Source organism: Narcine bancroftii, chromosome 1 (assembly GCF_036971445.1).
Source record: "Narcine bancroftii isolate sNarBan1 chromosome 1, sNarBan1.hap1, whole genome shotgun sequence".
Lineage (NCBI taxonomy): Eukaryota > Metazoa > Chordata > Chondrichthyes > Torpediniformes > Narcinidae > Narcine > Narcine bancroftii.
This window is the reverse complement of record NC_091469.1, coordinates 17353480-17359817: the sequence shown is the minus strand read 5'-3', so window position 1 is coordinate 17359817 and position 6338 is coordinate 17353480. Positions and strand designations below refer to the sequence as shown.

Genomic DNA, 6338 nt, shown 5'->3' with positions numbered 1-6338 from the left:
ACTTGCTAAGCATTTTGTTTTAAACTTCAGATTGTCAGCATCCATGGTGCTTTTCTTCTTTTCAGAATTATTTTCAATTTACATAGGTTTTGATCCCTGTAGAACAAATAGGGATCATGAATCCGGACTATCAACAGTTCACTAAAAAAAAGTTTCTTTTTCTTCATGTGAAATGCGTACTTGTGAGAGCAATTTATAAAGCTCATATACATGTCTCTAATCTAATAAATAGATATGGTTATTTTAGGCCCATAAGCTTGCGCCACCTAAATACACCCATGTCACCAATTAACCTATGGACTCCATATGTATTTCAGACATCGGAGGAAACTGGAGCACCCAGAACAGAACAAACCTCAACAGCAGCCTAATAGCCTGAATACGCCTGAGATTGTCTGATCTCAGAAGCTTAGCAGTCTCAGGCCCGGTCAGTACTTGAAGGGGAGACTGCCTAGGAAAACTAGGTGCTGTAGATATCTGGACAAAGTGGTGACTCTCTATCGGCCTTACAGTAGACAAAAGTCAATGAATTTCAAGCACTATTATGACAACAGTGTTGTCCCACAGATAGTTTCCTTTCTGAAAAAAAATTAAACCATCACTGTACAAACTTTGGTGCTTATTTTTTCTATATAATACCAACCTAAACTGTACTAACAAGTACAAATAATTTATGTTCACACACAGATTTATTTCTATTGATCATAATCACTTTTTAAGTTCATTTGCGATTAGTTTTGAAAGCACTGGATTTGTAATAACACTATTTCACATCAAGAAACAAACATTCTTTTAATATTGATGCTTGGTCACTCAAGTTTAAGAACATTTGCACGTGTTCACCTTTTTACAAGATCTTCAAATAGATTTCATTTCTCTGCGTCAAACACAAACTGAATGTGTATTGTGAATATAAATAAATTAGAGCATGTTCTTTTAATGAAGCATGAAGCTACAGAATTCACCAAACAAATCTATTTGCAAAGTGCTTTTGAAAGGTTTTCACAAGAATATTGAGTGACACAAAGAGAATATAATCTCGTTTGCCAAGCTATATATCAAAATGGGAAAGGGTTGGATACATGAGGGCAGCACATGGTGTCCAATGCAATGTATTATTCCACTTAGCTATACTGAGATGAAAGCTGAGCAGCTTAAAAGATAAGTTTAGCATTAATAATTACCAAGGATCAGTGAAATGTTTAGAAAGCCTCAAAAAAATAAAGAACATGGGAATATTTTTTGCAAAATATTGTTATTTATTTATTTCATTCATTATTTTAAAAATATTTTAAAACTTTCCATGAGAAAGACTAACTCCCAGACCAACCCTTTCTATGATGGCTGACTTGTGTGGCATCCTGGTCAATTGAGGAAACATTGTTTATTTTTAATCATGAAAGATTATATAACATTTACAATAACCTCCCAATGTCCTGCTGCAGTTGGATATTTTCTCGTGTGATATTTTTAAGTAAGTGTGCATTGAAATCTTTGATTACAAAATTGTTATATAACCACTTAAGGTAACTTTGTCATGGCTTACTTGCTGTCACAAATTCATTAAATATAGCCTGTTGTTAAACAAGAAATTTGGTGTATGCTGGGGTAAAGTGAAACATACAAATATGCAGGAGGAACTTAGCAGGTCGCACAGCATCTTCGGAAGTAAAGGGTAATCAAAGTTTCAGCTTGGGCTCTTCATCTCTGTGCTCCTACCCCAAGTGCATCTTCCCTCTTCTCCTCTCCTCCTCCTCTTGCACCCACACTTTTTTTGTTCAGGGTGCTGCCAATTTAGGCTTTTACTGAGAAAGGGCTTAATCTTGAAGTGTTAGTTATCTTTTTCTTCCTATGGACATTGAGAAACCCACTGAGCTTCCCAATCACAATTGTGCATTGCAAATGAGACTACCATTTGTTTTTTCCTCAGGGCCAAACAATTATTTGTAGGTGGCAAAGAATTGCCTCACAACATAAATTTTATTGATGTCTTCTCAAACATTTGGCAAAGAAACATGACAGGCCCAAAATGAACTCTAAAAATTGCAGATGTGGAATAGTGCAACATCAGGGTCATTCTGCAGAACTCTTCTGAAGCAATTAACATTCTGTAAAATAACATATTATTTGCAAAATCCAAATCACCTTCACCTTCTATGGTACTTATACTTTCCAAATATAAATGGTGATGGTGGAATAATCATATTTTCTACATTCAGGCATGCTTTGAAGTTGGCTTGCTGTCACTCCCAGTGTGTATCATTAAATCAGAGTTCTTTCTTCTTATAACCAGCTTCTTGCTCAGTTTGTCGAGCAGCCAGGGATATTTTTTAATGGAACATCATTCAAAAGTAACCAGTCATTTATCCTACATGATTAGAATGCAGCTATTGACATGGTTGGGCACACCATCATTCACAAGATCACTCTGTCTTCATCCAGCTGGGAGTCACCGAGGTCCAAGGCAGTTAAATTTCCTGACTAATACAGTGTTGTGTGGTTGGGATGATGTCAATCTCCATGATAACTTTAACCTCATGGAAGCAATTTTGAGATTTGCAGTGTTAAGGATCAGATTTCCTTAATGATCAAATGCTTTCAGGGATAAACACAGAAATTAGACACCAAACCATTTGATATATGCAGTCACTTCTTTTCAAATTTGTTTTGATACAGATTGGACTCTGTTACAATTTCTATAGGTGTTGTATTATTGGCAGATGAGGTCAAGGTGAAATAAATGGCACCTTACAGTGGCGAACCTTTGCGTGCCACTCTGACAGGAATGATCAAATATTCCCGTTCAGAATTATCAAATCTTGACCCCAGAACCAGAACCATAAAATCAAACTTACCTGTGAACAAGAATGTCCAGTGATCTCTAGTCAATTTCCCCATTGGCAGAAATTGCAGACACCATCGGAGTGTGGGACTTTAAGCACCCGACAGTCAGGCAAGTTAAGCACCACAGAAGTTTCAAATAGCCAGGAACAGGCAATTTAAATTATACTGGGGTCACAAATTGCAGACATTCAGTCCATTTAAACATCACGGGAGATTTAAAGAGACATCGCACAGACTATTTAAACACTGCGGGAATTACCAGCAGCTGACCCATGGGCCATTTAAATAAGACCCGACTATATGGATGCAGAAGGGAACTACAGTTTGAACGTCAAATTCCCTCAGTGTTGGTCAAGAAGCTCCTGAGTCTCTGCACCCCCCTCTGCAAATGGATCCCTGATGTCCTCATCGGAACACCACAATCACTATAAATTGGTAAAATATCTCCTTGTTACTGACTATCAACAAAAGTGCACCTCAAGGATGCATGCTTAGCCCACTACTCTACTCTGTATACATCCATGACTGTGTGACCAGGCACAATTCCAATGTTATCTATAAATTTGCCAATGACATCACAATGGCAATGAGGAAGTGTACAGGAGGGAGAGAGATCAACACATTGAGTGATGTCACACCAACAACGTTGCATTCAATGTTAGCAAAACCAAGGAGATGATTATGGACTTTGGGAGGAAGTCAGAAGAACAAAACCCACTCCTCATCGAGGGTTCCATAATGGAGAAGGTTAAGAACTTCAAATTCCTGGCTGTCGACGTCTCCGAAGATCTGTCCTGGAGCCTCCATGTCGATGCAATCATGAAGAAGACTCTCCAATGGTTATGATTCGTAAGCTGTTTGAGGAGATGCAGTATGTCATAGAAGACTCTTGAAAACTTCTATAGATGTACCCAGGAGAGCATCACTATCTGGTATGGAGATGCTAATAATCAGGACAAGAAAAAACTCTAGAGGGTTGGTAACTGTAAGGTAAAACATCATGAGATGGGAATGTGTAAGGAGTTACCCTGTGCAGGGCTGTAACAAGATGTGAATGCATCCTTGTACTTACAAGATAAGAGAGACATTGATGGATTGAGAGGCAGGAAGCTAGCAGGGAAAGGATAGCAACAGTTTTAGTCATTGGACAAGTAATGATATGATGATGTTCTAAGCACGTATCCAAGGGTATAAAAAATCACCATTTTGCTGATAACGGCAGAATGCATTCTCCAACTAACATTGTTAGTTGCAAGTGTTACAATCCGGTAATAAAGAACAAAGAACCCCGATTTCGACTCAGTCTGGTGTTTGTCTCACTCATTCATGAACAAAGCAGACCTAACAATTTGGTGACCCCGACGTGATGGGTGAGTGAACACTGGACGACGGTTTCTGTTTTTTCTGACAATCATCTCAGCCGGCTGATAAAAAGGTCCAGAGAAGCCTGTTTTAACAAAATTCTCTTTTTTTTTAAATCTTTATGATTGTCAGTAAGAACTGGAGATCGGACAAATTAGACGACCACAATTGAAGGTCGCATGCCAGGATTGTAACACGTAAGTGATTACAGACAAGATAAAAGTCCTTAAGGTGTTTGAATGACATTTATTAAGTGCTTCGCAAGAAACTACTAGAGTTTAAAAGTCTTTATTGTGTCGTTGCAAAGTCCAATAGAGTGAGAAGGTGGTCTATAAACAATTGAGGACCTGAGTTTTCTGCCCTAAACTGGTTATTAAGAGGAGAAATCTCCCACGTGAAGGTTGGGCTTTGAAAGAAAACAAAGGTTCAGGCTTATTGGCCTCAATTGTATCTGAGAGACTGACTTATAAATGTCCGGTAGGTATGATAATGTCTGTACACTTGAGAAGTTAAGAATTTATTTCCCCAATTCGCCGTGGTGGAATACCACAGCAGACACTAGAGACCTTGAGACAACAAAAAAAGTACTCAGGGACGCCTGCCTGGTGAACAAGAACGACGACAGAAGGCTGCGACAGCTGTGTCCGGATCAGGTAGGAGATATTAATGAAAAAGTTGACAAACTCCTAAGAGACACCCGGTTTATTCGAAATACTTTTGATAAGTTAAATGAGGGTATTCCCAACATCACCAAGGAGATAAAGTTACGTAAATTCATAGATTGGTACAGGGAAACAGGACAAAAGTATAGCCCAAATATTTGGTTTTCTAGTTGTAATTTAACTTTCAGACCCCTTTGGGAAAACAGAGAGTGGAAAACGAGCAATCAGAGTATACAGGACAGTCTGAAGTCAATTGGAGGACAAGACTTAGAGACTGTTCCTTTAAAAGATATTAGTCATCCAGCTTGCAAGGAGACATTTTTAAAAGCAATTTTCGTTGACATAGATCCCCTAAACGGACAAGAACCTAAATTAAAACAGGCATTAGAAAGCGGTCCCGCAGCTATGGCTGTACAGTTGCCTGCTAAGACTTTTGACCAAGTTATTAAGGAAATTAATCAGGAATTAGAGGAGCGAAATACCAGTAATGCGGCATTGGAAAAACAAAAAATGCTCCGAAAATGTGTAGACCGCTGGAGGAAGAGGGGTTGGTTACCCGGGGGCACTGAGATGTTCCTGACAGGTGAGGGAAACAAAATTTTAAAACGTAGAGTCTTAGGCAAGCTGGAAGAAACAAAACGGGACACAGAAAACAAAATCTTTAATCGCGAGTCAGCAAAAAAGAGGGTGAGAGACAAGGAGATTCAGTACCGCGATGTCCTAGCTCTATTTGAAGAATTTGGTCTCCCTGGTAACCCACCTGTTACTGCCCCTGTAGAAATAGCTTGTAGACCCCCGCCCTATACATATGTGGAGTCAAAAGGTGCCCCTGGCACCCCAGATGGGATCCTGGAGTCACGTCCCTTATATCCAGATATTGAGACACTGGGGTGTGACAAGAACCTCGGGAATAGGGACACATCAGACGAGGTACAGGCCCCTTTAATAAAAATAGAAGGGGGAGTAATAGATGTGGAGACCCCTCTGGAGTCCAAGAAAATAGAAAAGGAGTTAGAGATACAGAAATGGAACATGAAAAAGGTTCAGGATAACATTAAAAACTTAAACAGAGATATTAATGTGCTGGGGCAGATCAGTGAGGATCAAAAAGAATTAATGGTAGGTGTATTGAAGGAAGTGGAAAAGATAACTACAACACTGTCAGGAGAAATTAAAGCTGAAGGAATGGTAATAGGAGTAAAGGACGAAAAGTGTAGTACAGATGAGGAAACGAGATACGATCCACCATGGGAGGAAAGTAAAAGGAAAAGACTCGGGAGGGAGAAAAATAGACATGCCTACCTGGACATAGTTAGGACAAAAGAGAAAGATGTGAAACAACTAAACTATGGCCGAAAAGATTATCTTAGAGATGAACGTGACCAATATACCTTTGACCCTGAGACATTGGAAGCTGATAGGGACAGTGACAGTGACGAAGAAGAGTCAGAACAAGGTGGGATAAATAAA

The 6338-nt window shown here is 39.2% G+C and overlaps 1 long non-coding RNA gene across 1 annotated transcript in view; it reads right to left on the bottom strand.

Moving 5' to 3' along the window:
* Window positions 1–3341, bottom strand: part of LOC138763595 (uncharacterized) — a 62410-nt gene extending 59069 nt beyond the window's left edge. Inside the window, exon 1 of the long non-coding RNA XR_011357682.1 lies at window positions 2856–3341. This is a non-coding gene — a long non-coding RNA (uncharacterized lncRNA). The remainder of the gene's footprint in view (window positions 1–2855) is intronic.
* Window positions 3342–6338: the final 2997 nt, after the last annotated feature.